Source organism: Lactuca saligna, chromosome 9 (genome assembly GCF_052625555.1).
Source record: "Lactuca saligna cultivar CGN05327 chromosome 9, ASM5262555v1, whole genome shotgun sequence".
Lineage (NCBI taxonomy): Eukaryota > Viridiplantae > Streptophyta > Magnoliopsida > Asterales > Asteraceae > Lactuca > Lactuca saligna.
The window spans coordinates 161976607-162004410 of NC_136425.1; the positions used below are offsets into that span (position 1 = coordinate 161976607).

At 37.8% G+C, this 27804-nt stretch overlaps 2 pseudogenes; both read right to left on the reverse strand.

Moving 5' to 3' along the window:
* Positions 1-11288: 11288 nt before the first annotated feature.
* Positions 11289-12017, reverse strand: LOC145015613 (putative germin-like protein 2-1; annotated as a pseudogene).
* A 12893-nt stretch (positions 12018-24910) lies between these two features.
* On the reverse strand, positions 24911-25674 carry LOC145017513 (putative germin-like protein 2-1; annotated as a pseudogene).
* Positions 25675-27804: the final 2130 nt, after the last annotated feature.

Below are 27804 nucleotides of genomic sequence, written 5' to 3' on the forward strand. Positions count from 1 at the left end.
ATTCAGGTGAAACTCGTCGAGTAAAGGGGGGGATACTCGACGTGTAGTAAGAGGATTTCAGAGGATTGATAAAAACGTCTAGACTCGCCGAGTCGCCTTGGTACTCGCCGAGTCCGGTCAGAGTTGACCGTTGACCGTTGACCAGAGTTGACCTGTGTTGACTCCTTATAGATAGTCAACCTTAGAGATATAAAGTGTTAATTAGAAGCATATAATGTTATAGGAGGATTAGAGCTCGGAGGATCGAGCACGAGGGATTTCCAGGATTCGTGAGATACCGAGATACGCGAGGTGAGTCTTCTCACTATACTATATTACCTTGAGTAGGTAACCTGAGTTATGTGAAAGAGTATTGTATGCTATGCATGTTATGTGTTGTACTGCATTATTTCTATGTGATTTATGTAGTGCATGTTTATCAGAGATAGAACCTGAGGGTTCACAGAGTTTGGGTGCACGGACCCACAGAGTTATAGCCTCGAGTGGCTAATATGTGTTATATGTGGTGTTTTGGGGGACTCACTAAGCCTTGTGCTTACAGTGTTTGATGTTATTGTTTCAGCTACTAGTGACGATCGCGAGAAGGTGCCGGCTTGATCCGTACACACACACACTCGGAGTTTTTACATTGTGATCTTGGGATTTTGTATTGACCTATTTTGGATAATTAATATGGTTGTTTGATGAATATTGATGGAATTATGTTTTATAAAAATTGAAAAGTTTGTTTTGAAATTTACGGTGTTACAAATTGGTATCAGAGCCTTGGTTTGAGGGATTCGGGTACACCTTCGGGAGTATTTGAACTCAAACTGAGGAATTGGAAAGATATTTTCAAAAGAAAACCAAAATTTTCTAAGAGTAAAAGACTTTCTTGAAAAAGAAACAAATTCCAGGAAGAAACGTGTGTACGATCAGTCAGCGCCCGAACGGTGAATTCCCAAAATACCTTTATATTACGTGATATTAATATTAATATGATGTATTTTCATGCTAGAGTAGGCTAGGTATTGCTAATAGGACTAGAGTGGCCTGATTTGTGATGCCTTAGCCTAGGGAGGGGTGAGCTGCTATGAGATGCTGAGAGTGAGTAGGTAGCAGCAAGGGGTTTATGAGAGATCTGTTAGAAAGTGGTTTACGCATGATAGAGTACTTGGGAATTGGGATCCGAAGAGGAAGGTTTGGGGTGTGTACTGAGACGGTGTGGACAGTAGTATTGGGCCCGTACTACTGAAAGCACCGGGGCAGTACACAGTCCAAATAAGAATCTTGGGATACCAAGAATCAAGGAGGGGTGGATTGTCGGGTGTAAGAGTGTTCGAGTGAATTCTAATTTATCGCATGTTGTATTTCAGAGGTTGATCATGGTGAGGACACGTCATATGCCGGAGGATGCCGGAGCTAGTGATGAGGAGATTCGACAGATCATTCATGAGGAGGTGGCTGCGGTCATCAGAGCTGAGATACCAGAGATGTTCGGGTCTATTAAGACCGCGCTGATTGAGACATTTGACGAGCGTTATGCCGCTCTTTTCTGAGGCTACTATTCCAGCGGCTACCGCAGCGATCGTTGTGGTGAGACCCAGGGAGGTGATGCGTCACTGTTTCGGGAGTTCAGCAATACCAAACCACCAGAGTTTGATGGTACACAGGATCCGGTGGCAGCTATGAGGTGGATATCTGATATGGAGGGGTGCTTCTTCACTTGCTCATCCCCTGAGCATTTGAAGGTTCGGTTCGCGCTGAACCAGCTTCGCTTGGGAGCGAAGGACTGGTGGAAGTTTGTGACGGCGCACTTCACGCCTATTGAGCTTTCGGCAGTGACCTGGGAGAGGTTCACTACCATGTTCCGAGATGAGTACGTTCCCCAGGTGGAGAGGGAGCGTCTGGCACAGGAGTTTTTGACCCTCAAGTAGGGTACTGAGTCAGTTACAGCGATCACGAGGATGTTTCATGAGAGGGCGATGTTCTGCCCTGAGCACGTGTCCACTGAGCAGGCACGTATGAGCCGCTACCTGAGCATTTTGAGACGGGATATTCGGGAGTTCATTGCGAACTCCTCGTATCGGACATTTGCTGAGCTTCAGGCAAATGCTCGGAAGAGGGAGATTGAGCTTGAGACTCAGGCCAGGGAGGAGGCGGAGTCTCTAGGGAGGGATCGGCGGCCGGCACAGCTTTAGCCGGCAGCCAAGCGGGCCAAGCCCGCTGATCCCAAACTCGGGAGCCAGAAGGGCCGCACTTGTGGGAAGTGCGGCAAGGGTCACGATGGAGTCTGTCGAGCAAGGTCTTGCTACAAATGTGGCAAGGAGGGGCATATGGCCAAGGACTGCCCCAAGGGGTTTGAAGTGTGTTTTCACTGCAACCAGACCGGACACCGGAAGGTGGAGTGTCCGCTGCTGCGTGGAGCGTCTCAGGGATCTGCTCCCGCCGCCATCAGAGCTACAGAGAGTCGGCCCGTGAAGGCCGAGGCACCGAGAGCTCGAGGGAGAGCCTTTCAGCTGACTGCGGAAGAGGATAGCGCTGCACCCGACGTTGTGGCTGGTACGTTTCCTTTTATATATTTATTTTTGGTGTTGAGATATTATGCTTATATTATGCCATGCATAGGTACCTTCCTTGTGAACTCTGTGCCTGCTTTAGTGTTATTTGACTCAGGTGCGAGTCGGTCTTTTGTATCTTTGGCCTTTAGTCAGCATATCAGTGTTAGTCGTGAGGCATTGAGTCGGCCTCTACGGGTTTCCATAGCCGCCGACAGAGTAATTTGTGCCACGGAGGTCCTCCGGGGATGTGTGTTAGAGATTTTTGGGGTCAAGTTTCCGATCGATCCGGTTCCTATTGCGATGGGTGATGTTTGTGTCATAGTGGGCATGGACTGGTTGAGCCGATTCGGTGCGGTTATCGACTGCGAGCGTCAGCTGGTGACCATACGAGATCCTAGTGGGGGAGTTCTTTCGGTATACAGCGATGGTACACGTTCTGGATCAGCCTTTTGTTCGGCCGCTAGGGCGAGGCAGTGTTTACAGCAGGGCTGTAAGGGTTTCGTGGCGTATGTGATGGATACGCGAGTGATCTCCGAGAGACCGAGCTCAGTGGATGAAGTTCCGGTGGTGCGTGAGTTTCCAGATGTTTTTCCCGAAGAGTTACCAGGTGTGCCTCCCGTGAGGCAAGTGGAGTTCGGTATCGATTTGGTTCCGGGAGCCGCGCCTATCGCTAAGGTGCCTTATCGCCTTGCACCTCCAGAGATGCAAGAGTTATCCTCGCAGCTTCAGGAGCTGCTGGGGAAGGGGTTTATTCGGCCGAGTAGCTCGCCATGGGGAGCACCCATTCTGTTTGTGAAAAAGAAGGATGGCTCGCATCGAATGTGTATTGATTACCGAGAATTGAATAAGCTGACGGTCAAAAAATGTTACCCGTTGCCGAGGATCGACGATTTATTCGATCAGTTGCAGGGAGCATCTTGGTTCTCCAAGATTGATTTGAGGTCGGGCTATCATCAGGTGAGAGTGCGGGACGAGGACGTCCAAAAGACAACATTCAGGACGCGTTATGGGCATTATGAGTTTGTGGTGATGCCTTTTGGGCTCACCAATGCCCCGGCTGTGTTCATGGACCTCATGAACAGGGTATGCAGACCGATGTTGGATCGGTCGGTGATTGTGTTTATCGATGATATTATGGTATATTTGAGATCTAGAGAGCAACATGAGGAGCGTTTGAGGGAGGTTCTTGGAGTTTTGAGATCGGAGAAACTTTATGCAAAGTTTTCCAAGTGCGATTTCTAGTTGCGGGAGGTCCAGTTTCTAGGGCACCTCGTTAATCAGAAAGGGATATTGGTCGATCCGGCCAAGGTTGACGCGGTGATGAGGTGGGAGGTGCCAAAGTCACCTTCTGAGATCAGGATCTTCCTTGGGCTGGCAGGGTACTATCGGAGGTTTATCAAGGATTTCTCCAAGATTGCAGTGCCACTCACCAGATTGACCCGGAAGGGTGTTACATTTTTATGGGGTCCTGAGCAGCAGACCTCCTTTGAGACGCTTCGCCAAAGGTTGTGCGAAGCTCCGGTATTAGCTCTTCCGGAAGGGATGGAAGATTTTGTGGTATTCTGTGATGCATCGATTTTAGGGCTAGGAGCGGTGCTGATGCAGAAGGGACATGTGATAGCATATGCATCGAGGCAGTTGAAGCCTCATGAGACGAGATATCCCACACATGATTTAGAGCTGGGGGCAGTGGTTTTCGCTCTCAAGATTTGGCGGCACTACTTGTATGGGGTTCGTTGTACGATATACACGGACCATAAGAGCTTGAAGTACTTGATGGATCAGCCTAACCTAAATATGCGGCAGAGGAGGTGGTTAGATGTAGTCAAGGATTATGATTGCGAGATCTTGTATCACCCGGGCAAGGCTAATGTGGTAGCCGACGCATTGAGTCGCAGGGCGGAGAGTACTCCATTGCGAAATGTATGTTTGAGACTGACCATGATAGCTCCAGTTCTGGACACCATTCGTGGGGCACAGGCCGAGGCTGTGCATCCGGAAATGCAGAAAAGAGAACGGGTCGTTGGGTTGGTTTTTGAGTTCGTGTCGGATAGTCGAGGGCTTATGACTTTTCAGGGCCGGATTTGGGTACCGTTTGTGGGCGGTACGCGTACTACATTGATGGAGGAGGCTCATAGATCGAAATTTTCGATCCACCCCGGGGCTACGAAAATGTATTTGGATTTGAGGAAAGAGTATTGGTGGCCTTGTATGAAGAGGGACGTCGCATGGTTTGTCGAGAGGTGTTTGACCTGTCGAAGGGTGAAGGCCGAGCACCAGAGACCGCATGGCAAGTTGCAGCCATTGGAGGTTCCCGAGTGGAAGTGGGAACAGATCACTATGGATTTCATCACCAAATTACCGAGGACTGCCAGAGGAGTCGATGCAATTTGGGTGATTGTGGATAGGTTGACAAAGAGCGCTCACTTTCTTGACATCAGTGAGAGTTCTTCGGTGGAGAAATTGGCGGAGATTTATGTGAGGGAAGTTGTATCTCGGCATGGGGTGCCGATCTCGATTGTTTTGGACCGTGATGTGCGCTTCACTTCCCGATTCTGGAAGAAATTTCATGAGGAGTTGGGTACTAAGCTGCATTTTAGTACCGCGTACCACCCCCAGACATATCAGCGGACGATTCAGACGCTTGAGGACATGCTTCGAGCATGTGTATTGGATTTTAGGGGTAGCTGGGATACGTATTTACCCTTGGCAGAGTTTTCCTACAATAACAGCCATCATTCGAGCATCGGTATGCCGCCCTTTGAGCTGTTGTATGGTAGGAGGTGTCGGACTCCCATTTGTTGGGGAGAGGTTGGGCAGAGGGTAATGGGCAGTACAAAGATCATGATTCAGACGACAGAGCAAATACAGCAGCTCAGGCAGAGGTTATTGACCGCCCAGAGCCGACAAAAAAGTTATGCGGACAGACGCCGGTCCGAGCATGAATTTCAGGTCGGCGACTTCGTTCTCCTGAAGGTTTCTCCTTGGAAAGGGGTGATCCGGTTCAGGAAGAGGGGCAAGTTGGGGCCCCGGTTTATAGGTCCATTTCGTGTGATTGCAAGGGTAGGCCGGGTAGCTTATCGGTTGGAGTTGCCAACAGAGTTGGGACAGATTCACAATACTTTTCATGTATCGCAGTTGAGGAAGTGTATAGCCGATGAATCGGCAGTGGTTCCGTTAGAGGATATTCAGGTAGATGCAAGCCTAAATTATGCTGAGAGACCAGTGGCCATCAGGGATCAGAAGATCAAGGTTTTGGGAAACAAGGAGGTACCTCTGGTGTTGGTTCAGTGGCAACATCGGAGGGGATCAAAGATGACCTAGGACCCAGAGCGTATGATGCAGGAGCAGCACCCGGAGCTGTTTTTAGAGCGAGACTTCGAGGGCGAAGTCTAGTCCAAGTGGGGGAGAGTTGTAACAGCCGGATTTTATCAGGTATCTTGTTTGTTGTATTTTGTTGTTTTGTGAGGGGGGACTCGGCGAGTTGGAGCTCAGACTTGCCGAGTAGGGACGCGGATTTGGACGCAGGATCGCGCCTGGACTCGACGAGTCCAGGATATGGACTCGGCGAGTCAGTGCTGTGTAATAAAACCCTAATTTCTCGGGTTTGAGACTTATTTAAAGGGCCTAATGGCCGTCATTTGTGCTCACCAGCCCCTTGAGTGAAACCCTAATCGAGTGTGAGCATTGGAGCTAAGTAGGAGGCCATTATTGACCTTGGAGGCGCCATTTTTTTGCAAGGAAAGGAGAAGAGCTAGCCAAGGGAAAGCAAGAAGGAGCAACTTCTGTGGGTTTGGAGTCCAGAGCATCACTTTTGTGGTAATAAATCCGAGTTACCTTCTTGTTGTTGTTGCTTATCTAGATTTAGGGTTTGTTGAACCCTTTTATGGCAAGATTTGGTGTTCTTTTGGTCCCTTATGAGGTTGGAACCATAGATATGGACCCTTAGAGGTCCAGAGTGTCCCTTTACCTAAGCTTTTGGGGATCAATGGAGGCTTTGGATTGGAATCCTCATGCCTTGGGTCAAAAACGCCATTATTGAGTTATAGGGTGTGTTATGAGCACCAAGATAGGAGCTCTACGTGATGAATCAGTTGAGGGAGGCCTGATCTATAGTTTTTGGAAGCAGATCTGACCTTAGAAGCGAGTTGGAGTGGTTGCATGGCATGGACTCGCCGAGTCTGTTCATCCGACTCGGCGAGTAGCTTGAAGATTGCCTTGGGACTGCTCAGCGAGTGGTCCAATCGAGTCATGGGTAGACTTAATGAGACAGGGTGAGTTGGAGAGGGATGACGAGTGGACTCAGTCAAACCTGGACTCGCCGAGTTGTCCTTGAGACTCGGCGAGTTGAGTCGGGGTGGCCCCGCGATTCATTCAGGTGAAACTCGTCGAGTAAAGGGGGGGATACTCGACGTGTAGTAAGAGGATTTCAGAGGGTTGATAAAAACGTCTAGACTCGCCGAGTCGCCTTGGTACTCGCCGAGTCCGGTCAGAGTTGAACGTTGACCGTTGACCAGAGTTGACCTGTGTTGACTCCTTATAGATAGTCAACCTTAGAGATATAAAGTGTTAATTAGAAGCATATAATGTTATAGGAGGATTAGAGCTCGGAGGATCGAGCACGAGGGATTTCCAGGATTCGTGAGATACCGAGATACGCGAGGTGAGTCTTCTCACTATACTATATTACCTTGAGTAGGTAACCTGAGTTATGTGATAGAGTATTGTATGCTATGCATGTTATGTGTTGTACTGCATTATTTCTATGTGATTTATGTAGTGCATGTTTATCAGAGATAGAACCTGAGGGTTCACAGAGTTTGGGTGCACGGACCCATAGAGTTATAGCCTTTAGTGGCTAATATGTGTTATATGTGGTGTTTTGGGGGACTCACTAAGCCTTGTGCTTACAGTGTTTAATGTTATTGTTTCAGCTACTAGTGACGATCGCGGGAAGGCGCCGGCTTGATCCGTACACACACACACTCGGAGTTTTTACATTGTGATCTTGGGATTTTGTATTGACCTATTTTGGATAATTAATATGGTTGTTTGATGAATATTGATGGAATTATGTTTTATAAAAATTGAAAATTTTGTTTTGAAATCTACGGTGTTACAATTTACATGAATTGATTGAATATTAGTAAATTTGGAATTCAATTGCTAATACTTTATTAATTGATACCAACAATAATTGTCATAGCTAATTTATTAGCCATTGAGTGAAAGTGGATTTGAACCAACAGAAGTGTTTGTTTATTGATTAAGTTTGTGTTAAAGAATTAAGTTCATCTAAACTTGCAAAATTAGATAAAAACCCCTTGCTTTATTAAAACTAGGTTAATTTAGTGGTAGATAAATTGATAAGTTAAAATCGTTACTTGTGATCGACACCCGACTTATCCGACTATTTTATAATTTGACTTGGTACACTGTCTATGTGCAATTTTTTTAGTTAAGGTAGTTAGGTTATAAATATTAAAATTAGGTATAGCTATTTGCACTCATCAGATTTCTACATTCTAATGGGTTTTTGTAACGTCCCGTTTCTGGTACGTATTTGATCTATTTTTTATATCATTTGTATTAGTGACTCGATGAGTGGCAGCCCTAACTCATTGAGTAGATGCGAGGTTGGGATGCGGGTTTAAGTGACATACTTGCCGAGTCCATGTTGGGACTCGGCGATTAGGCCAGTCTGGATGAAACCCTAATTAAAGGGCTTTACACCCTATTTAAACAACATTATGAGCTTCAGTTCCAGCCTCCATCACCTCCAAAGCATTACTTTCGAAACCCTAACTCCTTTTGGCAAATTTGAGCTTTCTTAGTGACTTGGAGGGTTTTTGGTACATTGTGTATCTAGTAGAAGAGTTGGAAGGAAGAAGGATCAAGGGAGAAGGACTAGATCCAGGAACACCATCAGTTTCTCTTCGCTTTCAAGTAATCAAGCTCAAAACTTGACTTGTGGTTTTATAGATTTTCTCCTTTGCCCCTTTGTGGAGTTTTGGGGTCAATAAGCTTAATCCTTAAGACTTGGACATCCCAAGTCGATTCACCTCCAGATCTAGACTCTAAAACCGAGTTCATGGCATAAAGATGCAAGTTTTATGGCTATATTAGCCCATGCACCCCTTTAGACCTCATTTTGGGTCCTTAAAGCTTATACTTCCATGCATGCACATAAAGTTCATAACTTTACGTGCTAGATCGATCTTAGAAGCCCATATCTACCTTTTGGATGACAATTGTACACCAGAAATTGAGATTATAGACTTGGACAATAGGCAACTCGACAAGTTGTTCTTGGAACTCGGCGAGTCCAGGGGCTTCAGTCCCCAATCTGTTGTGGTTCAAAGGGACCTAGCTGAGTAATAACAAGCATTGAGATGAGTCCATAGGAGTGATCTGACATATTGAGATATAGCTACAATCTGGAAATCATGGGACTAGACGAGCGATAGAAAACACTCGGCGAGTCCAAGGCAATCTCCTTACCTACAAGAACAGACTCGACGAGTTGTTCAAACAACTCAACGAGTCATAGTTTGGACGTGTTCATATGATGAAAGAGGACTCGAAGAGTTGTTCATACAACTCGGCGAGTCAGATGAAGGTTGACTAAATGTCATTATAGAAGGGGAACTCGTCGAGTCTTTCTAAACTCGACGAGTAGAGTCAGATAGAAGGATAAAAGAAAGAATAGGGACTCAACGAGTTGGCGGCCCAACTCGACGAGTCAGGTCAACTGGAAGTTGACTTTGACCAGGGCTAAAATGGTCATTTTACCCTAAGATTATTTATCAGTGTTTGATTAAGTGTCTTTATGGGAATTGTAGCCAGGGAGTTATCGGAGCAGCAGTCAAACAACTCCCGATCAACATTTCAGAAGTCAGCCTTACGAGGTGAGTCTCCTTATTGTAGGAACGGGTCTACGGCCACAATGTCGGCCTGTTTAGATAGCAGTAGTTCAGTATGCTTGATGTCTTTTTGATTCAGGCTTGTCTATGCGTTATGGGTTCCGGGATGCGGTCTGATGTAGCATGCAGTATATGTGTTATTGTTATATGTTATGATTATGTTATGTTATGTTCAGTTAGTTCTGGACTTTGGTCCGATGCAGTGGGCAAGGCCCAAGTCAGTTCCAGACTCCAATCTGATGCAGAGGACAATGCCCTAGTTAGTTCCGGACTTCGGTCCGATGCAGTGGGCAAGGCCAAGTTATTTCCAGACTCCGATTTGATGCAGAGGGTGAGGCCCTAGTCAGTTCCGAACTTCGGTCCGATGTAGTGGGTAAGGCCCAGTATGTGATTTATTTGTTATTGCATGGTATGTGGTAGTTTGGAGGATCTCACTAAGCTTCGTGCTTACAGTTTCAGTTTTGGTTTCAGGTACTTCAGCTAGCAAGGGGAAGGGCTCGTGTTGATGGCATGGCATACACCATAGTTTTAGCCTAGGAGTTAGACTCTGATATTTTGACATGACTTTGACACCAGTTGATAAGAGACATATTTTATGAAATTTTGAGACACACGACTTATGTTGTCTTATATGATATTTGGATATTATGGTTTTAGTATTGTTTTCAAACGAAATTTTTGGCTTGTAATTTTGGGTTGTTTCAGTTTTATTATCATGAAACTACATACACTATTATAAGTATGGAAAAAATACGTGTACATTTCGGTCTTCTGGTCTTAAGACTGCAATTCATTTTATAAGGAAAATATTAGATTTTTCTTGTGCATATACTACATTTACAAAGAAAGGTTTTCAACTTTATAAACAAAAGCTTATGCACTCACCAACTTAATTGTTGACACTCTTTCAAAATTTACTTGTATTCTCAGGTAATCAATAAAACTAAGTGACTACCAGCATTTGAGGATGGAACGCTACGACGTTAGACAAACCATTTTATCATTATATTGTAATCGATTTTGAAACATATATTCATGAAACCATGTAACTTTCTCGATTATATTCATGATGATTGTATTTATTTTGATCACTATTATACTCGTTGTTAAGATACTATACATGAAGTTCTCCACCCACAGATGTTTCCGCCATCCTTAGTTTGAGGGTGTGACATTGATGTATTAGAGATTGATTTTTAGTCCCATATACATAAGAAACCCAATATCTAGGACTAGCTGGGGACTAGCAAAATCTCATCATAGACCGATTATTATCCATCTGAGACTGATTGTGTGAGTCTCTAATACCCCTTTTTCTTGTAGTAGTATGGTAGCGTAACTAGAGGTGGATGGGAGTGGGTGTGGGGTTACAATTTGCTTATTATACTTTTTGCATAGGTTAAAATGATACAAAAGTCAATTTGCATAGGTTATGCATTATGGAGCGATCACGCCAGTAATTGAAACCATAAGGACCATACTCATCAAGAAAAAAAATTTAGTACCGAACTTCTCACTTTCTTAAAGCACATGGGACCATTTAATCTTATTTTGTCTTTGTAATTTGGAACTCAATTGCTAGCACAATGCAAGATCCTAACATTAGATCATAGTTTTGAAGTAGTTAACTCCAAATAAGATTTACATCTAAATCACGGTTACAATAAAATATATATATATATATATATATATATATATATATATATATATATATATATATATATATATTTTAGTCAATTTTAAAAATAGCAACACAAGAATAACAAATATCAAAAGATTGAAGGGTATAAAACACTGAAAACAACATTTTTAAATCGCATAAAAGCTAGAACTTAGATTGAATTTGACAGACGACGTTGACGTCAACTTGAAAAGCCTTTGCAAGAATATCTGTTGCGATATCAGGATTTGATCCAAACACAGCATTTGCAATGGTAATAACACCTGGATTTTGACTACTCAAAGCAGCAATAGCAACAGCATAGCCATTTCCCACATTTTTCTGGAAGTGAATCAGACCTTGTGGGAACACGAAAACATCGCCTTTCTGAAGTAGTTTTGTGATGAGTCGGTTTTCAGGGTTGGATGTGACAAACCCGACTAGAATACGGCCTTCCATAACAGTCAAAATTTCAGTGGCCCGAGGGTGTGTATGTGGGGGGTTAATACCCTGTGGGGCAAAGTCAATACGTGCCATTGAGATACCAAGAGTGTTAAGTCCCGGCAACTCTGTACAGTCACAGGAGTCACAGCAGACCCAACCGCATTCGAAGTATTTCCCATTAGTTGCAGCCCACTATAAAAGAAATCATCAGCTTGTACAAGCCTTGCCTCTTTGCAAACCAAGCCATTCACGAATACTACGAGGAAAAATAATAATAAATAAACTATTAATCACAGTTAAATATGATATATTTTCAAAACATGCATGAAAATTCTTACCTGTGCTATTTTGGTCTGCCACACAGAAGTCCTGAAGAGGACTAGGGTCCGAAGCAAACGCAATGGAGCAGCACGCCACCAAGAGACCAAATAAAAGCAAATGAGATGTCATTGTTGAGAAGGGGAAACTTGTGCTTTGATGTGTTTGTTAATTAGCTTGAGAAGTATGTGAATAACATGCAACGTGGTGATGCTTTTATAGTAAAAAACATTGGAACATATCAAGGTACCGTATGTGTGGATAGAGTAAAAAAATAAACAATGACTTAATCAAACTTGTCATCTTAAGACACATTCAACTTTTTACATTGTCCAATTCTTAATTAGATAAAAAAAAATCGCATAAAGTATCTTTGATCGGTGGATTTTATTTGTCTAACTTTTTTCATATTTTAGATTTATTTGACTGGAACCTTGAATGTTTATTAGGTCTTGATATGGTCCAAAAAAATTACTTCAGAAAATTATATATAATTGGAAAACCCAATATGAAGAATGTTTTATTGTTACAATATGTGATAAATAATTAAATATAACTGTTTAAATGCATTTAAGTTGTAATTTCTTTTCTGACTAGTCTAATCAAAGAGCTTTCTTAATCAAAAAAATATCTTGCCCTATGGTAAAAACATTGGATCGTCAATCTAGTATTTGTGTTTCTCACTTCCGATAGTATTTGTGTTTCTCACTTCCGATAGTATTTGTGTTTCACACCATCGAACCAATAGTTGGGAACTAAAGATAAAACAACGAAACAGTCATAAAATATGTGTGCCTGTTCATACATTGAAATTATTTTGTCCTGATAAAAAACAAGTAAAACAGTTTGTTGAATTTTTAAGAGGAAGATTCATTCAATTTTGGTTTATATATTTTCAATCTATAATAAAGGCTATAATTTCATCACTCTAATGCGTTTTAGATTAATGTTGGTGGAATGTTGAATATGTTTATTAGGCATTGATATTCTCAAATGTTTCATTTTAAGGCTAGAATTTCATCACTCTAATGCGTTTTAGATTAATGTTGGTGGAATGTTGAATATGTTTATTAGGCATTGATATTCTCAAATGTTTCATTTTAAATGTAGTCATAAATCTAAGGAAACGAATAGTATATATATATATATATATATATATATATATATATATATATATATATATATATATATATATATATATATATATATATATATATATATATATATATATATATATATACTAGTGGGATACCCGCGCGATGCGGCAACTCTAGATAATGTCTTTCAGTGGGTAGATTCCATGCGACGATTAGTTTTATTTTCCCTTCGGATGGTTCCTATTAGCCTTTTTCCAGATTATTTTATGTCAAATAGTTTCTTTCGGTGAATAGCATCTATCTAGGTGGGTAGCTGCACAGCCCGAAAAAAACATAATTATCAAAATAACAATTTGTATTGGGAAACCGACAATCTGATATAGTTAGAGGTGTGCAATGTTACTGCGGCTATTTGTTTCATTTGATGAATTATTTAGAAGCAACAATTAGTTTTTTTTTTTTTTTTTTTTTTTTTTTTTTTTTTTTTTTTACCATGGAGTGGTGAGTAGAAGTTGCTTTCTTTTCTTTTAGTGGACAGTAAATTGTTATCTTTCATTGAAAACTTTGCTTTTGGAATTCTATTTCGGTATAAAACTATTTTGGGTATAAAAATAATAATGTATTGCTATTTTGGAATAAAATCAAAATTTTGTTGAAGAGTATACAACCTCATGTTCAATTGTATTTTCATGTCATGACCCTTTTGACATCGCTATGTAATGTTAAATCTCAAATTTTTAATTAAAAAAAACTGAAATTTTTATCAAAAAATATTATTTTGTCTGCTTAGAAAATATTTTTCTAAAATTTCTTACCATGAAAAATATAGACTATCTTTTTTCAAAAAATATTTATAGTATATGTATAGCTTCAGTTGTTATACTAATATAATAAATCAAAAAGTTCAAACTTAAAAATGATAAATTGTTATTTAAACGTTTCGTACATTTAAAAAATGACTAAAGATGATAGGCTAGTAAATTAGCTGAAATAAGACAAAATAATTGTATATATTATAATTCAGTATTAACATATTGTTTTTATGTAACTATAAAGCATATACTAAAAATTTCTTTTACCTTATATTCAAGTTTTCACTTTGAATGGATGGCATAATTTATTTGATACTCGGTACACATTGTTTGCTAAACATACAAATTATTTTAGAGATACTAAAGCCAAAAACTATTAAAAATATATATATATATGAAACATTTGTTGTCGGTTAAAACATACATATCTATATGTAACCTACTAATATATAGCAACCAAGTTATATATATTTTTATAATATAAAATAAAATGAAGTTCTAAAGATACTTGCAGTACAGCCACCAATCTCAATGAAATTTTCAAAAAAAAAAAAAAGATTTCAACAGCTACATGAAGATTATGGATACCCTTCCATCAAAATACATACTAATTTGGACTCTTATCATTTACAAATCACAAGTGTAATCATGTCATCAATTCCAAAATAGTTCAAATATATTGTGATTTACAGATCTAAAAACCTCACTTGACAAATAATACAATCACCATTCCCGAATAATAAATACACACAAAGACACAATAATCAACATTCATTCTAAAAATATGAAATTCTAGTGACAAATGAGGTCTCTGCGTTCACATCTAATGGTTGTTCTTTATCAAATTATTAACTATGGTCCACACCGACGTCCATATCCTAGGTCTGGTAAACCCCTAGTAGAAATCCTTGCATTTCCCAACATCATTGTCGGAAATAACAACGTATTTTCTCTACCTACCATTGGCAAAATCTCTATTAAAATGAATAAATGAATAAGAGAAATGAGCAATAACAACTTATAATCTCGGAAACCATTTATCTTAAAGAAAAACTAAAGTTGACACTAAATTAAGCAAGTTCTTATCAAGAAGAAAAGTTTTGAGCATCCAGTAGCATCCTTGCCATGGTTTACAATCAACTTTTACAAAGATGACACCATAAACGATTAAACATTGATTTTTGTTTATAATGTACCTTTTAATTCTTATTGGGATTTTAATCAAATAAGGTTTTAATGTAAATGAGAAGATGTCATTACCCAACAACATACTTATAACCACTTGTTCACTCTGATTCCAAGTAGTATATCTATTAGCAACCACAAGTGACATTTTCCCCAATTAACACTTGGTTCCTGTAATCATATTGACACGTTAGTTCATCTAATAGTGGGTTGTACAAATATTCTAGTATTTTCTTAGTAAACTCAAAAAACAAAGGACATTGGCAAAAGCAACTTCAACAATTTCAAATTTTCAACTATAAATCAAGGTACAGTTTGTTTAATAATCTTACTAAATCACAGACAAATTCATTCACATGTATAATTAGGCATATACAAATAAACAATCAAATAGATATATAGAAAAAAAGAAACATACACATAGATACAAATAAAAACACATACACATCTACACAGACAGATAGCCATCCAACTACTTGCATATACACTCTAATACTAAAAAATCGGTAGACCTATAGATACAAATGCACAAAAATATTTGTATACAACTCAAGAACCAGTCAAACACGAGAAGTCAATAGCAAGAGAAAAAAAATGTTACATTATCACATCAAATTACTAAAGGAAGAATTACTAAAAAAACCATATAATTAGTAGTTTAAAAGGAAGAATTATAAACAGTTAAAGATGAATATGAATTGAATTTATATCTAATAGTCATTCTAATAATTTTACATTATAATATCAAATAATCATTAAATTCATACCATCTCACATTAGCACCGAAGCAGCTAAGCTGTTAGCTTTTGAATAGTAAGAGCAGGGCTCGTAATCGTGTCGAGGAAGAAGTGGGAATGACATGTAAAATGGTTTTTTGGGAAGAAACTTCAAAAATTCTTTGTCACATCACATGGTTTACTGTTGAATGGAAGAACCTAGAAAGGGTCACAAAGAAGCAAAAAAACTAATCAGTTTTTGTTAACATTTGAAATTATTAGTAATATGTCAATATATAGCTTACCCGCCTAATGGAAGTTTAAAGGAGGAATCAACCACAAGCCCTAAACAAAAAAAAAAAATCAAACATTAGCATAATCATACTTTAAAGTATCATTTGTTAAAATGAAAGACATGTTTAAGAAATATATCATGAGTGAACTATTGGGTTACATTAAAACTACCATTCACCTTCATTCTACCCCTGCATATATGAACCAACAATCAAGATTACAGAAAACAACAATCATGTCATATGGATATATATACGTGTCACCATGTAAATGTTTACATCATGAAAGCCATTTGAGGATTCCCACCAATAATTTTGTATACATTCGTATCTATGAAAAAAAAAGTGTCATACAATAGTCATAGAAAAATACACATATACACAATGACATATAAACAGTCGAATATACATATATACACGCAAATGGTCATAAAAATTACACATACACACATAGATAAACAAACACAAACATTCACATACATATACACACATATACATACAAAAATACACAAATAGATACATTAAAAGGCACAAATTGTGTATATGATATTGATACTAATAAATCAAGTAACGACCTGCAAATATTAATGTGAAATTTTTTTATGAACTTGACACAAACTTTCTTACTACGCATGATGACTCTTATAAGCTTAATGCAGTTAACAAAATTTTACTGAAAATATGAGACAATTTCATATCAATTTCAACGTCCAAAAGTACTTGTTTTGTCCCTTGGATTTCAAAATGTAGGTCTTCTTTTAAAATTAGGACAGTAACTTCTTCCATGAATGAAATTTTCCCAGACGTTCTAATTCACTGCATTATTATTTGTTCACATAAACTATTAATATTAGACCCACATCTAAAAACATCGAGAACGATGCTTAAACATTCATCACAGAATCAAAGCACAACCCTTCAAATAGATTAGTTAATAGTTAGGATTCAGTTACGAATGTGGGTATCAAAAGAAACCCAAAAACAATTTACATCCCAGAATCAAAAACCCCAGTAAAAGGGCGTCGAGATTTCACGATTGGGGACAAAAAGAAACCATCGACATCGAAAAATTCCAAATGTGGATATCAATCAAAATTATGAATCAGTATTTACAATTGATGTGATATTTAAACACATAACGAACGAAAAAACAGAAGAACGACTAACCATGTTTTTTCGTCCTGATCAAGATGAAAAACCACTGATGTAGATCCTAACTGCATGCATGCCATCAACATTATGTATGGTTTCAGTTGTTCAGTTTTCAAGTGCAATGCGATTGGAAGCGTATATATACATAAAATTTGAATGAATCGAGTAAAAAAACACAGTCAGAGTGTGTGATAGAAATTATGATTACCAATGGGGGCAAAGGAGGCAAGGGTGATGAGTAAAAACACACTCTCTTTCTCTGTCTTGTGGGTGTGGAAGGAGCGATGATGGCGTCAGAGAAATGAGTTTGAAATCAGTGACGACAACTCTCCGTTTAGGGTTTATGAGTGGTGGAGTGGCCCGGGGTTGGATCGTAAGTCAGGTTAGAGAGATGCATGTATGGATTCTGGTGGTGTTCGTTGCCTGAAAATCAATGTGATAGAAGAGAGATGCTGGAGATGGCGGTTAAATGTGTTGATGGTGTAGAGAAATGAGGACGTTTAGGGTTTATGGATATTGAATTGAGAGACAATGTGATGTTATAAACAAATGAGAATTTTTCTCAAGTAATGAAACGAAACGTATACATTGATTTTCTTATTTAATTAGAAGGAAACTTTATAAGTTGTAAGCGTTACAAGTTTTATGCGTAGTAAACATCAAGCATAAAATGATTGTATATGTTGTATTAAGTTTTGTACTTCTTAATATTCAAGAAATGGTGAATATGTTTTATATAATAGTAAAAATATATTTTACTTTTACCCTCAAAAGTCATTTTTGACGTATAGTCATTGTTGAGTATCTTGTGTATCAGAAGGTGGTAAATCACTCATAGGGGTATCATTGGTACTAAGGACTGTAGAAAAAGATAGTATCCAATGGGGATCTGATGTAGGCCATTGTCGTCCAGTATGTATATGAATAATCGACAAGTTAATAGGTTCTTCAGGATTTGTGGAGTCACATGGGCTAGGATACTCAAGAAACAAATATGGTTTATACCAATAAATCATCACTCACTGTAGTGAATTTATAATCAACAATCAAAGCAACGAATGCGGAATATAAATGAAACAATTCAGATTAAACATTGCAAGAGAGGATTCTGTTGGTACAGGCCCTGTAGTTAAACTCACAGATATCTCTTTATGTGAGTTCGATAGAGAATTGAGTTCTGAAATATGTACAGAGGAAAAGGAAAATACAAAAAAACCACTAGCCCTAAGCTCTATACAAATTGTTGGAAATTAAGCAATGCGACTGTTTAATACAAAAAATACCACAAGCCCTAAGCTCTATACCAACTGATGGAAATTAAGCAATCGAACAGTAAACAGTTCAAAAACCAACAAGGGTAAAGTTGGAAATGGGCAGCCGAATGATTAACTTTTATTGAATGAAGGATAGAAACCTAATGATTGAGTTGTTGTACAAAGAAATTTCGACTGATGGATAGTAACTTCTAATCAATGTTTTAAAACTCGGGTTTTTGGTTGACCTGGTAAGATGACCGGTTCACGGGTCAACCCGGATTATGGTCTTTTTCTATTTTTATATATTTTTACTTTCATGCATAATATATAAACATATAAAACCAATAATTTAATATCCACAAAGTTTAAATATTTAAAAACATTGAAGAAACCGCAAACGGCTCATTGTTTTGGCGTTCGCTACTTGTTTACAACTATCCAAAACCTATTAAAACGGGTTAATCCGGTTTTAACCGGTTCAACATAAACGGTTGAACCGCGGTTTAGAGGAAACCCAGCCGGTTCGATCCGGTTTGTTTTTTTCAAAAAACCGGTCTCAATTGACCTGCCTTCTACCCCGGGTCACGGTCCAACCGGTTGAACCGGCCGGGTCAACCCAGGTTTTAAAACATTGCTTCTAATCTATGCTATAAAACACATGGGAAGTGATGATCGTTGGAAAATTGACTGTTCCTATTATTTCTCATTTTTAAGTTGATGTTTAGTAGTATAAATGGCATAGATTAAAAGTTACAATCCAGCAGTTGAAATTTCTTTGTACAGCAACTCAATCATTAGGTTGCTATTCTTCATTCAATAAAAGATTATCATTCGTCTTCCCATTTCCAGTTTTACCCATGTTGGTCTTTGAACTGTTTACTGTTCCATTGCTTAATTTCCAAAATTGGTATCAGAGCTTAGGTCTTTTGGTTGTTTTTTTTTTTTTTTTATTTTTTTTTATTTTCCTTTTCCACTGTACATATTTCAGAACTCAAATCTCTATCAAACTCACATAAAGATATATCTGTAAGTTTAACTACAGGCCTGTACCAACAATTGGTATCAAAGCTTAGGGTTTGTGAAAAGGAACAAGGCCCGTTTGAGAGTCGGTTTCACAAAAAGGGTAGCCCTTTGCAGCAGCGCAGATGCAGTAGGAACCCGTGTTTCTGGTGATGAGGGTGATGGATCGTCGTTAGTGGGTTGATCACAACTGGTTTTAGTAGTTGTTGTCGATGAGGTTTGCAGTTAAAGCATCCTGTGGATCGAAGGTAAACAGAGGTCATGAAGTTGTTAGTGTTCGTCACTGGTTAATGGCGCAAAAGTTGGTTCATTTGGTTGGTTTCTTTGATGGCTGCCTTTTGTTTTGTGGTGTCCGACAAGGTGGTGCTTATAGCGGTAGGTTGTAGGTATGTCGTCGGAAAGTGGAGAGAGTTACCAGAGATGTGTGAGAAAACGAACTTAAAAGATCCGTCAAAGCAGGTGGCTTTGGGTTTGTTTCGTTTTGCAGGTGAAAGAAGACGGGAAAAGCAAGTTTCTTTGTTTTCTTGATCGGTGGAAGAAGGCTCTCGTTTCACAAGAAGTTTTAGGTGAAAACGGATTCTGTGTGGTGAATAACAACAGTCGGGTATAGAGCACTTTGGACATGACCGAGGTGAAGGTCGGGTGTCCAGGAAAATTCATGATTGGGTAAAGACTTCGGATGTCCGGAAAAAGTTAAGAATCGTTAAAGGATGTTGTGAATGAGTGGTATTACCAAACTGATTAAGGGGGTGATTGTTGGGTTAATCAGTTTCATTGTCACATAGTTTAAAAAGTTAATAGTTTATTTTGGTTTATTTTATTTAAAGGCCAAATAAACAAAAGTTGGGATAATGGGATTTGACTAATTCATATTGATGTGCACGTTGGGTATTGAAGAAGTCATCTACTTACCTAGTCTTTAGGTAGAATTAGTTTTTTTATGCTCCTTTTGTAAGACTATATATAGTTATCTACGTATAAATGGAAGAGTTGTGGGCTATAGTGAGAGCAACTACAATAATGACTGTGAAGACAAGAGAGGAACCACTGGAGTAGCTTACTACTACTCAAGAAACCTTATAACATGGGCATCACAAAAACAGAAAACTGTGGCCCTAATTTCATGTAAAGCTGAATATATGGCTGCAACAACAGCTACATGTCAAGGACCATGGTTAAGGAACCTGTTCAGTGAGCTGATGGAAAAGAAAGTACAGAAGGTGAAGTTGTTAATTGACAACCAATCCACCAGAGCACTCATAAGAAATTTGGTGTCCCATAGCAGAAGCAAGCATATAGACACAAAAGTTCCACTTTATTTGTATGTGTGTTGAAAGGGAACATATTCAAGTGGAGCATGTGTGTAGAGATCAACAGAAGGCTGATGTTCTAACAAAGGCAATGCCAAGAACAAAGTTTGCTGAGATAAGTGCACTAATTGGCATAGAAGATCTGAAGAAGAAAGGTTAACCTTGAGGGGGAGAAATGTTGGTCAAAGTTTGACCTAGTAATTACGAAGGAATAAAACACATGGGAAGTCATGACCGTTGGAAAATTGACTGTTCCTATTATTTCTCATTTTCAGTTGATGTATAGTAGTATAAATATCATAGATTAGAAGTTACAATCCATCAATCGAAATTTCTTTGTACAACAACTCAATCATTAGGTTGCTATCATTCATTTAATAAAAGTTAATCATTTGGCTGCCCATTTCCAGCTTTACCCCTGTTGGTTTTTGAATTGTTTACTATTCCATTGCTTAATTTCCAACAGATTCACGGATAGCTTAATGATTTATAGTAGTAGCACAAACTCTAATGAAATCCACTAAGCTTTATGCCAGAAAGATGAAAAAGATTATGTCTAGCTTGTTATATGATTGACTTATCCAGCCACATATTTATAGTGGACATGATATATTCAAATAGAGGAATCACCTATCAAACAATGACACCTAGGATATTACATGTGAATACAAATAACCAACTGTGTATGCTAACATGCACTTGGGTGTGCAACATAAGAAATAAGTCCTAGGTGGAATCTAGATACAACTAGTCTGCATATACAAAATCAAAAACCTAGGTATTGATATTACACAGACAAGAAATGACAACAAAAATAAGCCCAACAATCTTCCCCTTTGTGGTTCAATCTTCACATAGGCTTGTAAGGTAAAATCCAACCTGCCAACCACCAAGAGCGAACTTTTGTTACATTATTTTCCTCAACATAAATAATTATAGGAATGTGGATTCTCCACAGTTTACTCTCAATTGTTGAAGTAGGAAAATGTTCCATATGAATTATTCCAGAAAGTCATTTTAAAATTCGATTATGAGAAGTTTGCATACCGTAAAGAACTCCCCGGTTAAGTGTTTAAATAATTTGTCCGTCAACATACATTTGTTGATTATCAAGACTACCTTTGGGATGTAACTCCTCGAGTTTCAAACACTTTCACACATCGTATTTAGTCTTGCCAATTTCATTGAAATATACTACCATAAATTGCTTGATATAGGTTGTTGGCAAAGTATAATAAATGATATTTGTTATCAACATACAAGACTATCAAATAAAGAGAACTAATAAGAGGAAAGTACACCACATTGAAATTATAAATTTGAACATCCATTCACAACACATAAAATTCATAGTCTTAAATTATGTTCTTATAAATTTCTATTGGTTTGATGGAAATAGTTTATTTATTTCCTTTAAACGTCTGCACATCCTCTTGTGGTTTTCCATTCATGACATAAAATCTTATCAAAAGATTGTTATTTAGTATTCGATCTTAGTAATTTCCTTTGTCCAAAATAACTGAAAATTGAAAGCCCTTGGTGTGATAGGCATTTCCAATTGCTCATCCGGAAGCTTTATTGTAGAATAACTCCATGAAGGAAGATGATTAAAGAGATCTTCGTCTCCGAATGCCAAATTATGGATGGTGGCTTCATTCCAATCGTTGTGGTGAACCTTAATATTGATACACTTGTTTTCTTTTTGGATTTCTAGTTGATCGATTTGCCATCAAGAAATTGCCATAAGCCCGAAGTTCTTTTCCATGTAATATGACATCCAACCAGATCTACATCTAAATATGCTTGAATATAAAATCTGGTTTTGGCTGGATACAATAGACCATGAGTTTGAGTCTTGTGTAGTTATCAGGAAATGTTCTATATTGCTTGCAAATGAGGTTCTATCATATTAGCTTGAAACCTAACATATTAACAGGCAATGAATAGCAGGTTTACTTGCGGTATGATAAAGTAAGGAAGTTATCAGGAAATGTTCTATACTGCTTGCAAATGAGGTTCTCTCATAATTGCGCATTTCCACGGATGGTTTACCCTACACGGACCTAATTTTGTTAGAAATGCCATTGGGAATCCGAACAATTTTGCATACCAAATATTATCGAGAGACTTTTGTTATAAGATTCTTGACTTGTAAAAATTTTGTCACGAAATTGGTTTATTCGTAACCTAAAATGAAATTTATTTTACCCATCATACTCATTTCAAACTTGATTTGCAATGATTGTTCAAATTCATTCTAAGAGAACGATCCGTAGAACCAAAAATTATGTCATCCATGTAGATTTTCACCAACATTTACTGATTGCCAACCTTTTGTGAAAAAAAAATGTTGGATCTACCGAGCTTTGTTTGAACTTTGAGATTTTCAAAAAAAAAAAAAAAAAAAAACAAGAAATTGTTTCAAACCAAGCACATGGAGCATGTTTTAACCCATAAACAGTTTTATCAAAAATATAACAACAATAAGGATAGTTTTTATTCATAATCCCCAAAGGTTTTCCCATGTACACACTTTCTTCAAGTTCATTGTTGAGGAAGGCGCACTTACATCCATTTTATATATATCAAAGTTTTTGTGAACATCTTACATAAGAAATATTCAGACAACTCCTAATTATGCAATTGGTAAAAAAAAGCTTTCTCATTATGAATGCCTTCTTGCTGGTAGTATCATTTGAGAACCAATCTTTCTTTATTCTAGATGATATTCCCTTATTTCGCAAAACCTACTTAAAACCAAAGATAGATGCATCATGAGGTTTAAGAATTAATCTCCAAACACAATTTCTTTTAACCTCCAATATTCTAATTTGAAAGCTTTGACCCATTCAGAATATTTTAAAACAACTTTGACATTCTTGGTTCAACTTTGGACAAGAACACATGAAACATGCAATATTTACAATAAATGTTCATTAAAACCTGATATTCTTTTTGTGGAGCACCAGTCATCACCCTTTATGATGGATTACCCATGTGAAGTTTGAAAAATTATCACCAATAACGAGGATGCACTTCTTTCCTCTATAATTTTCCTTTTCTGAAGGTCCATAATGATCAACAAGTAGCAGCTAAAATAGCTTCGTGATGTTAATCTCAATTATAATTAAATGACTTTGATGATGTTGCTTTCCGTGTTCACATGCAACACATAAGTGATCATTATTAAATTTCAAATTTGGTAATCCTCTCATCAAATCTTATGTAACTGACTTATGGATGTTCTTGAAATTTAAGTGAAAGATTCTCTAATCCTACAAACAACTTATGTCATATACTACTTTTCAAAGGAGCACCTTAATTTGATCAGAGTGATATACAAATGATATATATCAACTTTTTTTTTTTGGACTTAAACAAAACCTCATTTGTCTTTTTATTCTTGATCATACTTCCTTCCTCATCGAGAGTGATTTTATTTCCAGTTCCAAAAACATGTTGAGAAACAGTGATGAGATTGTATTTTAACCCGTCCACGTATGCAACCGGTTTATTGTGAATTGACCATTCGTAATGGTTATGCAACCTTTGATCAATGCTTTTTATTATTTTCAAACTTTACGACTCTTATCCACTCAAGTTTATTCATCCTAGTTATATGAAGTGAGCAACCACAATTAATACACCATTTATGATTATATTGATCATCAAGTAACATTTGCTATTAGAAGAATGGAGTGGAATCTAATGGGTGGACTGGGTGTGGTGGCGTAAGGAAAGGCGGATGGGATTGGATGTGCGGTTAGGGTTTACTTATTATCCTTTTTAATTATATTAAGCAAAACATTATTTAAAATGATACAAAAGTAAATTTACATAAGTTATGGAATATGGACCGATAGAATTGAAATCATAAGTATATACTTATACTCATCAAGGAAAAAAAAAATACTAAACTCCTCACTTTCTTAAAGCACGTGGGACCATTTAATCTTATTTTTTCTTTGTAATTTGGAACTCAATTGCTAGCACAATGCAAGTTTTTAACATTATATCATCGTTTTGAAGTAGTTAATTCCAAATATTATTTACATCTAAATCACGGTTACAATAGAATGTATTTTTTTTTATTCAATTTTAAGTATAGCAACACAAGAATAACAAATATCAAAAGATTGAAGGGTATAAAACACTGAAAACAACATTTTTAAATCGCATAAAAGCTAGAACTTAGATTGAATTTGATAGACCACGTTGACGTCAACTTGAAAAGCCTTTGCAAGAATATCTGCTGTGATATCGGGATTTGATCCAAACACAGCATTTGCAATGGTAATAACACCTGGATTTTGACTACTCAAAGCAGCAATAGCAACGGCATAACCATTTCCCACGTTTTTCTGGAAGTGAATTAGACCTTCTGGGAACACGAAAACATCGCCTTTCTGAAGTACTTTTGTGATGAGTCGGTTTTCAGGGTTGGATGTGACAAACCCGACTAGAATACGGCCTTCCATAATTGTCAAAAGTTCAGTGGCCCGAGGGTGTGTATGTGGGGGGTTAATACCCTGTGGGGCAAAGTCAATACGTGCCATTGAGATACCAAGAGTGTTAAGTCCCGGCAACTCTGCTACAGTCACAGGAGTCACAGCAGACCCAACCGCATTTGAAGTATTTCCCATTAGTTGCAGCCCACTATAAAAGAAATCATCAGCTTGTACAAGCCTTGCCTCTTTGCAAACCTAGCCATTCACGAATACTACGAGGAACAACAATTAAATAAATAAACTATTAATCACAGTTAAGTATGATATGTTTTCAAATCATGCATGAAAATGCTGGAGTGTTTCTCGACCTTCACACATAAATTCTTACCTGTGCTATTTTGGTGTGCCACACAGAAGTCCTGAAGAGGACTAGGGTCCGAAGCAAATGCAAGGCAGCAGCCCGCCACCAAGAGACCAAATAAAAGCAAATGAGATGTCATTGTTGAGAAGGGGAAACTTGTGCTTTGATGTCTTTGTTAATTAGCTTGAGAAGTTTGTGAATAACATGCAACTTGGTTATGCTTTTATACTAAAAACATTGGAACATATCAAGGTGGCGTATGTTTGGAAAGAGTAAAAAAATAAACAATGACTTAATCAAACTTGTCATCTAAAGACACATTCAGCTTATTACATTGTCCAATTCTTAACTAGATAAAGAAATCACATAAAGTGTCTATGATCCGTGGATTTTAATTATTTGTCTAACATTTTTCATATTTTAGAATTATTTGAGTGGAACCTTGAATGTTTATTAGGTCTTGATATGGTCCAAAAAACTTACTTTACAAAATTATATATAACTTGAAAACCCACTGTGAAGAATGTTTTATTTTTTTACAATATGTGAAAAATAATTAAATATAACCGTTTAAATACATTTAACTTATAATTTATTTTCCGACTAGTCTAAACAAAAGGCTTTTTTAATCAAAGAAAATATCTTGCCCCATGGTAAAAACATTGGATCGTCAAACTAGCATTTGTGTATCTCACCACCGAAACAACAGTGGCGAACTAAAGGTAAAACATCATTACAATCATCAAATACGTCTTCTTGATATGCATTTAAATTATTTTTTTCCGAATGAAAAAAAGTAAAACATTTTCTTGAACTTTTAGGGGAAGGTACATTCAATTTGGTTGGTAAATTCTAAATTTATTATAAAGGCTATAAGGTCGCATCACTCTCATGCGTACTCTCATGCGTGTTAGATTAGGCTAAGGGATATGGTTACCACAAGTCTACTCAAAAAGTGAACTCACGTGAGCACCATATCACCTTCACTACTAACCCACTATCAACCCACTAACCCTTAGAAATAGTTACCACTCCACAACATTTTTTTTTCTTTTTTATATGAATTATATTAAATTAAATTAAAAAATAATTCAAATAAGACACACAATAGAATCATTAAATTAAAAAAGATTGCTTTAATTTTTAAACACACAACAATAAAAAAAAAAACCTAAATTACTTATTTTTCCTAAAATACTCAAACGACAAAAAAAATCATAAATTACTTGTTTATCCTAATTTACTTAAAAAAAACACACACAACAACTAAAACATAAATATTATAACCTAATCCGCATACTTAGCACGGACACGTTGTTGGATTTTGATAAATGTCGCGAGATTTTCGGGGTCGAGATCCGGTAGGGGCTTCGAGTTTATGATTTGAAGATCGGTAAGAGCGATTTTTTGGCGACGAGCTTCCTCCGTGGATTTGTATTTTTTTTTTTTTCTAGAAAACTCAAAGTTTTATCTATTTATTCCACAAGCCCATCGTCGCTAGTTGCGGTTGCTTTCCCGCTTGAAGACGTCGGACGTTTTGTTTTGTCCCTTCCCGGTGGTCGACGGAGTTGGACTTCAGGTGGACCGTCTCCCTCGGCAACATCGACGTCATCATTGAGGTCTAACCCAAAACCCGTGTCCGATTCAGAAGTTCTTGCTCTTTTGTTGGAGCCGGTGGTCGAGTCCAAATGTGATGTCTCCGGATTAAGGACCCATTTTGGACCTTGACGGAAAACTTCCCATGTTTTTTTGGTGACCAAATGGTTTACCGTTGTTGGTCACTTTGAATTGGTAGCACACGGTTGATAAAATGTTGAAATCGTTGTAACCACTTTTATGCATATTTTTTAGATTTTCAAATATGTCATTAAACTTTGTGCAAATCGCACGAAGATCACGCCATTTCCCGTTGACCGCGTCGTAGGACCGATCCGTTTTCCTTCCAAGTAGCGCGTGAAAATGATCCAAAACACAATTCCAAAAACTTTCTCCAGTTTGCGCGTTGCCTCTTCTCGAATTACCGGATATGAAAATCCAAGCTTTTGCTAAAGCTTCTTCCTCTTCTTCATTCCAAGTCGTTGCTTTTCTTTTTCCCTTTTCCTTTTGGTTGCCTTCTTGGGGATCATTGTGGTGTTTCTTGGACAAGTACATCGTCATTGTCGAGGTTCACGATTTGGGATTGAGATAATGCGACTTGAGACGATTGAGTTTGGAATTGTGGAGAAGCTTATTGTTGGAAACCTTTGAATTGGGGAATGAATTATTGTTG